This window comes from Nelumbo nucifera, chromosome 3 (assembly GCF_055504915.1).
Source record: "Nelumbo nucifera cultivar China Antique chromosome 3, China Antique-T2T, whole genome shotgun sequence".
In the NCBI taxonomy this organism is placed as follows: domain Eukaryota; kingdom Viridiplantae; phylum Streptophyta; class Magnoliopsida; order Proteales; family Nelumbonaceae; genus Nelumbo; species Nelumbo nucifera.
Genome location: NC_142651.1, coordinates 63,147,554 through 63,162,210, shown reverse-complemented (window position 1 = coordinate 63,162,210; position 14,657 = coordinate 63,147,554). Strand labels below are relative to the sequence as shown.

The window sequence follows — 14,657 nt, the reverse complement described above, 5'->3', positions numbered from 1 at the left end:
AAAAGGATTGGGCTTAGACCCTATCCACTCAGAGAGTCCAAGATCTAAATGAGATTTAGATCTGGAAACCTCCTAATTATATTAGGAGATAGCTGATCTGATCTGCAGATAAGATAAGGATTATCCCTTATCACTAAGGGACTTCTAACCCAAACATGATTTGGATTAGCAACTCCTAATCTGATTAGGAGCTGATCCCTTTGAGATTATAAAAGGGGAAGGGGGCGGCAGCCTTTTATATGATCAACAGCATTCTTCTCTTTGAAGAAAGAGAGATTGAAAGATTTCCTGCATACTGCGAATTCTCTCCTGCTGCCACCTTCCTGCCATTGCCATTCCTTCAGTTCGATCTCCAGTTCTTGGGAGCAATCAAGATTTGATCTTGGTCTCAATCTTTTGGGAAAATATTGGTTGGGGCTGTACTCACAAGCCGTCCAGTTGATTCTTGCGAAGGGTCAAGTTCTTTTGAAGAACATTGTTGATTCTGCTCCATCCTTCACTGCGCCATCTTCAGTGGGAGCAGATTTTGGATCCTTCCTTGGGCGTGAACACCTCCATTGGGAGATAGTATTTCTCCGTATCAGGTATAATCCTCTCCCACTCCTTTTGGTTCAGATCTGGTTCAGTTTATGGTTCAAGATTGATCCTTGAAAATATGATTTTCTAAATAGGGAATACGATTCCCAGTTGAAGGGAGAGATAAATTTTTTGAAATTCGCCCCTTATTCCGCAATCTTTGGGCGTCCATAGGATGGATCTCTCATCCCCTTCACTTGTTGTTTCTAATAAAATTTATCTTACCTTTCCGGAAAAAAAAAAAAACAAGAAACCTGTAGGTTGGAAGAGAAATTGCATCTCCTAGGGTGGGAGGATTACTTTAATTAAGTTAACATTTACTAATTTGCCAGTGCACTTTCTCTCAACTTTCAAAATTCCTATTAAAGTGGCTAACCAATTAGAAAAGATTATGAGGGTCTTTCTTTGGGAACTGGGTGATACAAAGAAAGATCATTTGGTAAAGTGGGAGGTGATATCAAGGAGTAGGGACAATGAGGACAAGGTATTGGCAATATCAAAATTAGGAATTTAGCTTTGCTGGGAAATGGCTATGGAGGTTTCCTTTGGAGCAGGATAGACTTTGGAATAGAGTAATTGTGAGTATTCATGGATTAGTAGATAATGGGTGGGATAGGTCTTGACCCTAGGGCCACTCGATCTTTTCCTTGGAAAGCTATTTGCAGCATTTTGCCTTCTCTCCTTCCACACTTCAGATATGATGTCTGCATATGTAATAAAGTTCATTTTTGGGAAGATATTTGGGTTGGGGCGTCCTCTCTCTAGTGATTTATCTTTACTCCCTTTTTGTTAATAAAGGAAAAGTGATTTATCTTTAATGTCGACAATTCCTGGGATCTAGAGTTGATAAGAGGTTTAAAGGAATTTGAAATGGGGATGGTAGATGAACTTATTTCTCTTCTAAGCTAGGTGTTTTTAGATCAATCTTGCTTAGATAGTAGAATCTAATCCCCTTCCCCTTTGGTTACTTCACTTGTTCCCCCTTTTACAATACTCATCTTCAATCTACTAATTTGGCACGAAATAAGGTCAGTGTAGCCTAGCACCTCCAAAACTGGTGCCTTTCACCTCATGTATGTAGCCTTTGCTTGGGATGTGGTGAGACAACTACCCACTTATTTTACATTTAGAATTGGTTCTCCTCTCTTTGGTTGTAGGTGGGATCCTCCCCAGGATGTGGTGGGCCTGATTTATCCAAATTTCTTTAGGAAACCAAAGAAGAGGGGTAAAATAATGTGAAGAGACACAAGGGCAACTATCTTCTAGTCAGTTTGGAAAGAAAGAAACAACAACATCTTTAGAGATGCTGGAAAATCTAAGGAAGAAGTCATTGATGGAATAACCATCAAAATTATACATTGGCTGAAAACATTAAAGCTCTTCAAGGGCTTCTCAGTTGATGACATCTCAAGAGGATGGAGTGTAGTGGTAATATCTGCTTCTTTGAGGGTTGGAACCCAGGATTTTTTGACTCCTACTTCCCAATGGGTAAATTTTGATGGGAGCTCTTTACTCTTTAGGCAACCCAGGCCCTTCTGGAATAAGTGAAGTTCTAGGGGATGAAGAGGGCAGACTTATTGCTATGTTCTCAGGGCGGCCAATAGAAGTGGAGATTCACTAAGAGCAGAAGTGATGGCTCTACTTCAAGGCTAAAGATTGGTTAAGCAGATGGGCCTTCATCAAGTTGAGGTAGAAGGGGATTCTCAGCTAGCATTGGGTGATGCAATCACAAAGTTTGGGGGTTTGGGTCTACAGACAAATCATGAAGGAAATAAATTGGCTATCAAGGGAGATGGGAGTCTCTTTCAAGTGGGTTAGAAGGTTGGCTAATGGGTTAGCTGAAATGTTGGCGAAGCAAGGGACTTTTAGAGAGAACTTGTTTTGGGCAATTTTGTAACTCAAGATTGTTTTATTGGGGTCAACACCCTTATACGTGGGTGGTTGACAGTTGTATCTGTGTTTTAATTTAAATTCAATGAAAGTCACCATTTCCTATCAAAAAATAAAAAGACGTCAAAAGTAAAACAAGTTTTCCTATAATTATCATCTGAGAGCTTATATGCTACAAGCAGAAGATGAGTGAAAAAGAATTTGAGCAAATGGATCTTCAACTATCACATCCTTGTTGAAGATTATATGATACATTCAGGACTTCAGCTACTGAATGCAAGTCCTGCACCACCAACAGAATATTTTGGCAAAGACCCAGATTACCATGAACTCATACATGAAAGAATCTGTATGAATTTTTATTCCTGGCATGCCTACACATTGCAAATAGTATAAAGCGGAAGCTAACAATTTTGTGGGGGAGAAAGAAGATTTTGAAAATCTAAGAATAAGGGGGTAAAACTATAGATGTGTTGCTCCATTGGCAGTATTGTTTGAAATAATTTGTAGAAACATTGCTTTTGCACTAGGATCATTTGAAAATCGACCCAATACAGCTATTGTGGCCGTATTGCTACCCACTTTCTCAATCCCTCTGGATATCATACAGATGTTGTTGGCTTCTACTACCACCATCACATCTCCCAACAATGAAGAAACTGTTTCAGCAATCTGCCTGGTCAGCCTTTCTTGTACTTGGAGCTTGTAACCATAAAAATGTACTATTGACTGCAAAATGGATCTCCCAACAGGATCAGCTCCTCGGGGATGGAAGTATCCCATGTGTACCACACCATGAAATGGCAGGAGGTGATGCTCACACTGTGACCAGAACGGCAAGTTCAGCACAGAATGAATCTCTGTGTTGTCCCTATGTAGGTCGGATTTAAGTGGACCAATTCTACCAGAACCGAAACCATTTAGCTTCATTTCAAAACTGGATCGCTTAAAGTTCATCAACCAATTCACAAAACGTTGTGGAGTACCCACAAGTTCTTTCCTTAATGGGTCTTCACCTAAAGACTGTAGAATTGCAGCTACTGCAGCAATCATGGAGGGCTGGGCAGGTACTGTCTTGGTGGAATCCCTATAACTGGAATTCTTTGTGCCTATGTGACCATCACAGGCAAGCCAATCCGAAGACCTAAATGGGCACCAACAAGATTGAGTATTGTTGATTTCTACAGTTACATCTCTGAACTTCAGAAGAGAAAGAAAATCACCCCAAAAATCTTCATTTTCATTTTCAAATACTCCTGAACCCGAAGAAACAGATATTTTCTCCCACCCTTCCATGTCCACTTTGGTAAGGTCTCTATTTTGATATTGACTGCTATATTCTACCTCTGGAAACTGAATGTGCCAACACTGAAGGACTACTGCAACACCTTCTGGATTAATTGCATTGTGTAATGCTAGACAGACTTCTTTTGCCAGACGATGAGGGTCTTGAAGCCTCTTGGCAAAGATGTCAGCCACCCTGGAGAGCTTGCTTAGGCCAACCACCTGTTGCCCACATGGAACATAACCAACATGGAACTTTACCTGGAATGGGAGCAAGCAAGATTCACAGTAAGAGAATAGGTCAAGGTCTCGAACAACTACAAGTCCACCTGCTCCCCCTGCATGGCCAACTCCATTATCCAAACCAGCTTCAGGGAATAAAGCTCCATGAACAAAATATCCTTTACCTTCTGTCTGTAACCTGGAAAAATGAAGAAATCTGCTTCAATCAGAATGCTGCCAAAGCTCATCATTAATTTGTCAATAAGTCATTTTTCAATATTACTACACAATTATTGTAGGCCCTTTTCCAGGTCTGCAGTTTTTTTTTTATATTTTGAAGGGATACACAACAGGGGTAGCCCATCCCCCAACCCAGGTGCAGTCGGGATTCGATCCCAAGTCTCCACTACGACCAGCAGGAGACCTTACCAACCAGCTGGTTGGCACCTTGCCCTTTTCTAGATCTGCAGTTAAAATTTCATTTTGAGATTTGGACAGATGCTTACACCCTCCAACATAAACATATATCTTGCATGATGGCCTCAGGCATTTGGCTGAATAATTTCAATACAGCAAAGAAAGGTATTTTCTCATCAACAGTGCCACCAGAAACTAGAAACCCCATTAACCATTTAAAGATGGCCATTAGAATCCACATAAAAAAATGCTTTTCTTTGTCCTTTACCACATGGTGTTAAATCCACAAAGGTAACATTGAAAAGCCCTTCCAAAATGTGGAGGTACCATCCAAACAAAATTCCTAGTGGCCAGACAATTGACCCTTCATTACATAGGTGAAACAATGCAGCAGGAGTCATCTAAAGATTCTGAGCATTTAGTTTGATTGTTACTCAACCCCTTTAAGCCCCAGGATGCTACAAGTCAATCACTACATAGAGTGGAAGGAGGCAATACCCAATTCTAGGATGTGTACTAATTTATATATTCCAAGGCTCACTAACCATGAAACAAACCTCACAAAGGAATTTTGGTTCTAATACTAGAAATGAACAATTATAATGATTATAAATTTTATCCTGATCTCTAACTTCGGCAAAACAGCAGAAATAAAAACAAACTTTGATTAATTTCTGCAACAGGATTATAATTTTCTGTTCTATTCTGTAACTTGGGCAACATAAAAAGTTACAGAAGTTAAAACCAAACATTAATGAATTTCTGCAACATATGCAGAGTTCAGTACAATATAGGCTCATATGGCCTCCTACAAAACTGAAATAATTTACTTGCCTATGATTCAGTTGAAATTTTGAAACCTGTTGAGGGTGTCATACAAGACAGATCCAAGGGATCCAAGATACTGATGCATATTTATTCTCGAGTAATCTTATATCATCTATAATATATTCTAAATTATCGAAACAATTCATCTTCCTAATCTCTGGTATACTAATGTAATTATTGAAGCTGATATTTTTCTAGATTTTGAAATCTTTTCACATGTCATCCCCATATAGTTGGGATAAGGCATGGACAATGATGGTGATGATGATAATTAATCACATGTGACTTTTCTAAACAAAAAGCAATCACAACTTGAAATCCCCAAACTTATCATGCATGTGTTCCTCATAGTATATGGTAAACCTACACAATAATCCTTGAAAAGAAAGGTGAGTGTATTTCAAAAAGAGAATATACAATATGGTGTTTCTTGCTAAATTAAGTTTTAACCATTAGAAAATTTAGGATTATTTCTAAGTTTATGTTATACCTCTTTTCCCTTTTAATAAATTCAACTTTTAAAATTGTTCTTTTTGGGAAAATAACAATAAAAAATTGTTTAGTCTTATATTTGGACTTTCTTGTTAGACAATGTATGCCCTCAGCTGATCAGCTCCAACCAAACTGATGTAATTTGAAATTTATTATTGAATGTAATCAAAGCATTGTTATTTCATGTGTGTTTTGGTGTGTTTCTGTGATTTATTCCTTTAAGTTGGACATTTATGAGACTCAGCTTAACTTAGAATGTTCTCAACCATTTAATAAACTTGATGAGTTTATCATGTCAAGTCTAACACGATTGTACTACTGGACTGGTGGAGCAGTTTGTATCAACTATTAGGATTAAACCTAAGGTACAATGAGTGGGTGTTTAGGAAAATACTATACATGGACCATGTCCAGTTATGCCTTAGACCTTAATTTTTTACAAATTAATACATGCACAAAGCTATTATTGTGTTATTTTCTACTGAATTTCAAGGCACAAAACATATGCAACTATTATATGTGAATTATTATATCGATTATTTTCTATTTTACTATTTTTAATATTAACCAAAAGTCAACTAAAAATTAATTCTCAAATGTTTAGTTAACAATATTTTTATTTTTGTAAACAATAAACACATTATTATAAAATGTAATTAAAATATCAATTAAAATTTATAAAAATATATAATATTAACTTCAAATATATCAAATATATTAAATTTTCTAAGATACATATCATATGCAAATTCATAATTTTTAACTACTAAAATAATTATTCCATTATTAATATTTTTATTTCCATAAATTTTGAAATAAAAAATCATTTTTTGATATAAATGTAGATTAATGGATTTGACAAATTCAATTTATATTATATTCTCGATGTTTTTGTAAATAATATTTTATTTTTATAACTAATATATACATATAGTTTTATTTAGTTCAAATTAAAATATTAATTAATAATTTATAAAATTTTAAGATACATATCATGTTCAAATTTATAAGTATTAAGTACTAAAATAATTATTCTATTATTAATATCTTTATTCATATAAATTTCTTGAGATTAAACAAATTTTCTGATATAAATGTGGATTTAAAAAATTATTTATTCTATTAGTTTATAAAATATTAGTTTTGAATATTATTTTTTTATTTTGCTGAAATTGTTAAACACAAACACATGTTATTTGTTCACATTACTTGTGGATACTAGAATTGAGAAAATATTATTTTATTTCATTTATTTTCATAAGGTGAAAGGTGGCCTAGTGGATCAAGGGCGCAGATAAGGCTTTAACGTTGGGTGATTTACGTTTGAAACACTCCAGTCGCATTTTTAACAAATAAACGCACGAGAAACACGTCAATCCGTATCGTCCCGTATCAATGTGTATCGGTCGATACAACACAATACAGACCAATATGAATGTGTGTCGCTCCGATACATGTGATTCAGGGGATACGGGTTTAGTCGTAGTGTATCCCTATCCCTTCTGGCTGATACCGATACGATACGCCTCGTACCGGACGTATCATATCGATATTTAAATCCTTGCGTGATATCGAACATTGCTTTACACTCTCTCTGATGGAAACCTAAAAATAAAATTGTCGATAGTGGATTTCAACTTCTTTTGAGATCAATTTGCAAAATGTATTTATATTTATAAATAGTTTATTTTATAAAAGGATTTGCAAAAGGTTTTAATCCTAGGATCCATCTGAGCAAAGGGTGTGACACTGCATCTTCTAGTCAAAGAAAAGGTCCTCTATGGGTAGTACCGTAGTAGTGTATTGATATTATTGGTTGAAGGGTTGAGAGAAAGTGTCCAGTTGGGCTAAACCTGATGAGCACTTTTCTCATGTTAAACCATTGGGTTTGGGTTCATAGGATGGCTGAAACCTAAACTCCACTTGTATTTAAGTGTTGGGTCGATTCTAAGCCCAATAAGATTGGGTGAGCGGCTCACTAGGTCTTTCTACTGAATTCGGCCCATGTATTTTAATGCATGGGCCAAACCCATATGATTGATTTGAGAGCTTAATGGATCCCATGCCAATATAAGGTTCAGGTCAAATTGACCAGTCAAAGAGTGAAAAAATCAGATTACTTAAGAGGTTGAATTAGACTCCAACAAGACTAGTTTGACTAGGAAGTTAGTTAGAGTGTATAGGTCAAATTAGGAAAGTACCTTTTTCTCTTACACTCCTAAGTAGTTAGGATAATTCCCTAATCAGCAGGTTTCTAATTCAGTTAGAAATCAGTTGGGAAACTCCTTTTAGGCCTCTAGAAGGCCAACTCCATTTAAGACAGAATGTAGGAGATTAGAGAGAGACATTATCACAAAATTGTCTACCCAAAAACCCTAGTTCAACCAAGGCTGAAAGGAAAATCTTTTTCTCTTTCTCCTGTGTTTTCTGGCAAAAACATCAACCTTTTGAGTGATCAAAAGCTGCACAAATTTGGAGATTTGATCTGTCCATAGAAGTGCACAAGATCAACATCAAGTTCTCACTACTTTGATCTGATCGAACTCCAATCTTGGACCGCGCCATCCTCAGCTTTGGAGGGCAATTTTGGTTGAAGGCATCTTACACCACTTTGGGAGATGTGCTTGTGGCATTCGGATCAGGTAACGTTCTACCCGATCTCTGAAACAAAATTTGATGATTATTCTAGACAGACCCTAGGAGAGAAAATTTTTCTCTCATAGAAATTCGATTTCCTCTATGTTGGGTTGATTCAAGATTAAAAAATTACACCTTTCCACCCAGCAAGGTCCAACCTTTTTGAGATAAGATCAGTCCATTCTTCATTCCTATCATTTTTCTTAGTATCATAACTACAATATATTTAGCAAACTGATTAGTTTTGACCACCATATTTAATGGTCTCACAAATTACATATGTTGCACTTCCAGAGTGGTTTTCCATTTAATAGTAGGAAATGCTATTATTACTTTATTTTTGGATAAGTAATGCTACTATTCTTATGGGTGCCCCATTTGATTAGGGCAGACCAGTGGACGAGTCTCACACCAACGTGTGGTCTGGAGAGGGACAAATGTACATAGACTTCCCCCTATTTGATTGATTAATTTAAATACCAGTTTATATCGTGAAGCATGTAGGCATGTTAGTGGATCGGGTAAGTGGTAAACCCACATTGACTTGTCCCTAATGAATTAGGATTAGATCAGGTTCCTAGTCAGGTTCAGGTTGTACTTGCCCCATGCCAAACCCAGCCCGTTGGTGCTATTAGATAGTGTATGCCCTCAGCTCCAATCAGACTGACGTATTCTAACTTTTGTTATTGAATGAAATCAGCTCATTATTATTCATTATTATTCATGTGCTATTAGACAGTGTATGCCCTTAAAGGCTTAAACTAAACATTTATGAGACTTATGTTAGTTTAGAATGTTCTCTTGATAAACTTGGAGAGTTCATGTCAAAGCTAACACTAATGTATTGCCGATTTGGTGGAGTAATTTGTCTTAACTACTAGGGTTAGATCAGTGGGTGTTTGCTGAAATACTGAACAAAGACCATTTCTAGTTGTGCTTTGAACCTTGAAGACAATGGGCAAAACTAGAAAGTTGCACTCAACCCAAGACTTGATAATAATACTGCACTAGGTGTTGGACTGGCTACTTTTAGCATACTTGGGTATGTTAAAGCAATTTGGAATATCACTTGAGTGGGTGATTATTGTGATAGGATTAGCCACTTTGTCTAATAAAGAGAATATCCTAGATTACACTCTCTCTGATGGAAACCTAAAATTGTTGGTAGTGGATTTAAATGTGTTTTGAGATCAGTTTGCAAAATGCATTTACATTTATAAATAGATTATTTTATGAAAAGGGTTTGCAAAAGGTTTTGATCCTGAGATCCATTTGGGTCGAGGGTGTGATACTACATTTTGCACTCAGGGAAGAGGCCATTCTCTATGAGCACTATATAGATATTATGGGCTGAGATGTTAGAGCAAACGACCATTTAGGCTATGTCGACTTCTAATCAAATCCAAGTAATAGAAATCTACATATGGATATATCTTTATATTGGGATCTTGTGTGACCGATTGGAGAAGTAGCAAACAGGGGTTCATAGCAGATTCCACAACTGAGGCAGAGTAAGACTGCCAAGGAAGTAGTATGAATAAAGAAATTCGTCCAAAAGCTACAAGTTGTACCTTCTAGCACATCACCCATTTCACTGCTGTGTGACAAAATTGGAGCCATTGCCCAAGCTAAAGAAATGAGAGCCCACTCGAATTTTAAGCACATTGAGAGGAAGTATCATATTCAACAAGAAATAGTTGGGAGAGGGGACATCCAGATTAATAAGTAGCATTAGCGAAGAATGTGGCAGACCCATTAACTAAGCCACTAACACAAAAAGTGTTTAAGGGACATGTGGATACTATAGGACTATAGCTTGTACCTGATTGAACCTGAGTGCAAGTGGGAGTTGTTAGACAACTTATGCCCTTAACTCCAATCAGACTGTTGTCTTCTGACTTTTGTTATTGAATAAAATCAAATCATTATTATTCCATGTGTGTTTTGGTATGGTTCTATTTATTACCCTTAAACTGGACATTTATAAGACTTATGCTGGTTTAGAATGTTCTAAACTGCTAGGGTTTACCTAAGCAATGATTTAAAAGGCGTGCCTAGGCGCACAGGCGAGGCACATTTTAGGGTATGCACCTTGCCTAGGTCCTAAGCACAGCCCTTTCAAAAGGCGCACACCTGGTGCGCCTGATGCGCCTTGCACCTCAGCCCAGGCGTGCGCCTTTTGAAAAATTGTCGCTTTTTTGCTTTTTTTCAACATAGCAGCTAGGCCGGGGGCTCCGCCCCTAGACCCCCATGCCATGACCTCGAGGCAAGCCCAAACAAGTCCATGTTAGGTGTTAAATTCTTAGTTCTCACACAAAAAATAATGAATTTGTAACTTTCATTGCTTTTTAAGAAGATATTTTATTGTAATGAATGAATGAATAACATTAGCAAATAGGGGGTTCTTAGAGCTTCGGACCGATAAAAGAGTTAAATTTTGAATTCCACAATTCTAGGACCGATAAAAGAGTTAAATTTCACATTTGTAAACCCAACAAGGTTCGACCTTTTTGGACAAAAATCAGTCCTTCAACAGGTGCCACTGCAAATATTTGTAACTATAGCCTTGATTGAGTATAGATATACTATTTGTGGGGACAGGTTGGGTTGGGTTCAGGTTCCATTTTATTTAGATGGATTGGGTTGGAGACTTGGAGTATCTTCAGGTCAGGTTTGGATTGAGGTGAGCCTGTACCAAACCCGACCCATTGACATCCCTAGCAGCAAGAATGTAGATGGTATGGAATTCTGGAGGAGAGAGCATAGAAACCACATGTAGAGAAATGAGCCTTAGCCACTAAATATCCACAACAAGAAAAGACAAAATACCCACTCTGGACTTAAAGGCACTATGAACACACAATTACATGACGCTAAGGAATACAAAAGGTAAACATGGAAAGAGAAAACAAGAAGATATACACTGCCTCTGCATTGTACATTTCCTATAACATCTCAGGACATTGAAAAGCTTCCCTACAGTGAAGATGTGAACTAGGGGACCACACGACATCCTAAAATAATCAACACATTCAATACCACAAACAGTCAGTTGGCTCTTGCCACACGATTATGATATAGTATTTGACATGTTCCTTATAATTAATAAGCTCCATTCCTACAGGTGAATTGGTCACCAACTAGTTCTACTATCTGGAAACTAGAAATCACACTGAAGGATGTGGGGTCAAAAGGAGTGCACTTTCTGCCGTTCACACCTAATTGCAAAGAGCAAATAGCCAAAATGTAGGCCCTCTCCGTTCCAAAGCACCCACTGAAAAAAGTCTGTTGCACTCCAATCTAAAAACCGCCTTACCCCCCACCCTCCCCAAAAGAAGAAAAAAAAACATTGGAAAAAGAAAAGCAATAGCAATAAAGGCCTTGGCTTCAGAAACCAGTGACTTCAACAGTAAGAAAACCCATATGGTATTCTGGCGTCAGAACTACATTTTCAGGTATAAACAAATGCATCAACCAAGCAGAAAAATCCGACAATCCATCAAAGCCAGATAAAGCTCCAATTGTGAAAATATGAATGCAACTACCAACAGTATATCAGCTACAATCCCATGTATATTTCATGTCAATTACGGGAAACAAGTTCAAAATTCAAGACCATTAGTAGTAAGACAAACAATACCCGTACGATTGAGCAGAGATGCCATCAGTTAAAATGGTTTGAATCTTGGTAAGAGACACAAAATCAGTATATCCAAGAGCAGTAAAAATTAAATCTTTTTTTATAAGGTCCTAAAATCAACGAATGAAAAGAAGGGAATGATTGGCAACCTCTTGTTCCCTCTCGAAGGGCTTTTAAAACGCGAAGTAGAGTCTTCTTGAGACCTTCCCTGCTAGCATCTTCCCCCAGACCCTGCAACAGAACCTTGACAGCGTCCTCGATAACAGCAGTTCCCTGTCCATTCTCAAGCTCTCCATTGAAATGCTCTTCATCCAAAGCGCCCATTGACAGACGACGAATACCAAAACAACGCTAATCTAAACCAGGATCAGCAAAAACCCACTGAATCAAAACGTTCCAAATTCGAAACCCGGTATTGAAATACGAAGAAGAGTTAGAAAAAGAGGTACCCAGATCAAGAAGAACAAAGCCAGATGACTAAGATGGACCAATCAACCTTCAACCACAGCCAGAGACGTCGAGGAGTTGAAATCAGCCCCCCACAAGATAATTTCCCACAACGTTCCACAGGCCACAGCAGTAGCACATACCCAGTTTTTGAAATGGAAGAGAGCAACGAAAACAAAAACCGGGTAGGCGGGTAGGGAGATCAAAGACGAAGGCTCCAATTTATAGCTGCAGCCTAAACGCAAGGGCGGAAAACTAGCGTTGATCTTGAATATGTGGATCTTTTTTCGTTTGCTGTGTCACAACTCTCACCCGAATGCAGGACCCACCAACGAAGGATCTGCGTCGTCAATGTCTTGATAATGGGACCCACATTATTCATCCACCGACCCACCAACTAGACGACCAGGAGATCCGGATCCGGTAGGGAGAAGTACTTGCATTATAGATTGAATTCGGGTCGTATGCTGTGAGATTGCACTAAGAAAAAGGGGTTTCAGAATTGAGCCTGAATTGAGATCCAGGCTCTTGCTGATGAAGCTGGTGATGCAAGTATACAGTGCGATGAATGCTTTTCCAAGTCAAAGGTCAACAAAATTTCAAGAATTTGACAAATGGGTCCGGATATGGTGGTGAAGAGGAACATCTCTCATACTGATATCCTCAGTATAGGATGGAGGATGGGATGTGACTGTGAGGTCAGATCCCAATTCTGAAATAGGACCCACTAGAGATGAAAGTCATTGCATATTTGCCAAGTGTTCAAAGTTCAAACGATGGGATAAGAAGGCATTAGATAAATAACAAACAAAAGAAATGATAGGAGGCAATTGGTGGATGAGTGGATCTAGTGGCAAAGTGGTGGGACCATGATGGCTTTTCGTGGAGAAGCCGCGTCCACTGATAGTGCTTAAGCATCATCCTGTTGAGAGAGATCGATCTGACGTGATAATATAGTATGTGTTTGGTTCTTTTGGTGTTTATTGAAAAAATGTTGTCACATCAGTATTACATAGGTATTGGTGTTTATTGCATATGAAGCAAAATGAAATAATTGTTCAGTTTTACCGTTTATCCGTTTATTTGATAAATGGTAAAAAATTGAAATACTTTATTTTTGTGCATGGGGCATTTGGGGAAACGTCAAATTCTTGTTTCCCCCAACGCCCCAATGTTTTTTGAAACCAAATGTTGATGTGTCGCACTTTAATGGATATTAATTTGATGTGGAGAGTAAAGAAAACGTTTAAAGTGAAGCCCAATCAAACAACAAAAATAGGAAACCTTTAAAGTAAAAAACGTTTAAAGTGAAAAAGTATAAATAAACAACCACCCATAAACGTAAACGGAACCAAACACCCTCTAAGTGGTTGTTAAAAGAATTATTTGTTGCACAAGTACTTTTTAGTACTTATTTTAACAACCACTTGAGACTGTTTGGTGACCCACTTGTCAAATCACTTATTATGTTTTTAAGCACTTATTGGAATAGGCATGTTTGGTTACTTTCTCCATAAGTGCTTATATTGACACAAATGACAATTTTAGCCACTACTTCACTTATACATATATATATAATGTTTTTCACATATTATATTATACATTTCAATGAAAAGTGTCATATCATGACAATTGAAAGCCCATGTGAACCCACACGTGAAGGTCATGTGGACACAATTAATACTAATACTAATACTAATACTACTACTACTACTACTACCACTACTACTAATAATAATAATAATAATAATAATATAATAATAATAATAACAATAATGAATAATATTGATAAATAACAATAATATCATAAGTATACATGTTAATAATAAATCAAAAAAATTAAATTTTGATTATTCAAGAAAATATAAAAAACACCACCAATATCCTATTTAAAAAAAACAAAATAGGATAATGCAACAAATTAAAATTCGAATTATTCAAAGAAAATCACAAAAAATACAAAACATAACATAACAAATATTTACAAATTTTCAAAAAATAATTCAAACATTTCACTAATTATTAATCACAATAACATATACAAAACATAAAAAATAAAGAAAAGTGCAATCACAAATTAAGAATACATATAAACATTTAACTAAATATTAATCACAACAAAATATAAAAGACATCACAATTATACATATCAAAAATAGAGAAAAATGCAATCACAAATTAATAAAAATATAAACATTTAACTAATTATTCATACAAAAATCAA

General features: G+C 36.7%; 1 pseudogene across 1 annotated transcript; it reads right to left on the bottom strand.

Moving 5' to 3' along the window:
* Positions 1-2,587: 2,587 nt before the first annotated feature.
* LOC104609443 (GTP cyclohydrolase 1-like) lies at positions 2,588-12,813 on the bottom strand (annotated as a pseudogene). The gene is made up of 3 exons (XR_016083535.1): positions 12,436-12,813; positions 12,136-12,342; positions 2,588-4,171 (listed from the first exon to the last, which is right to left on the bottom strand). The product of XR_016083535.1 is annotated as a GTP cyclohydrolase 1-like (transcript).
* Between the last annotated feature and the right edge of the window lie 1,844 nt (positions 12,814-14,657).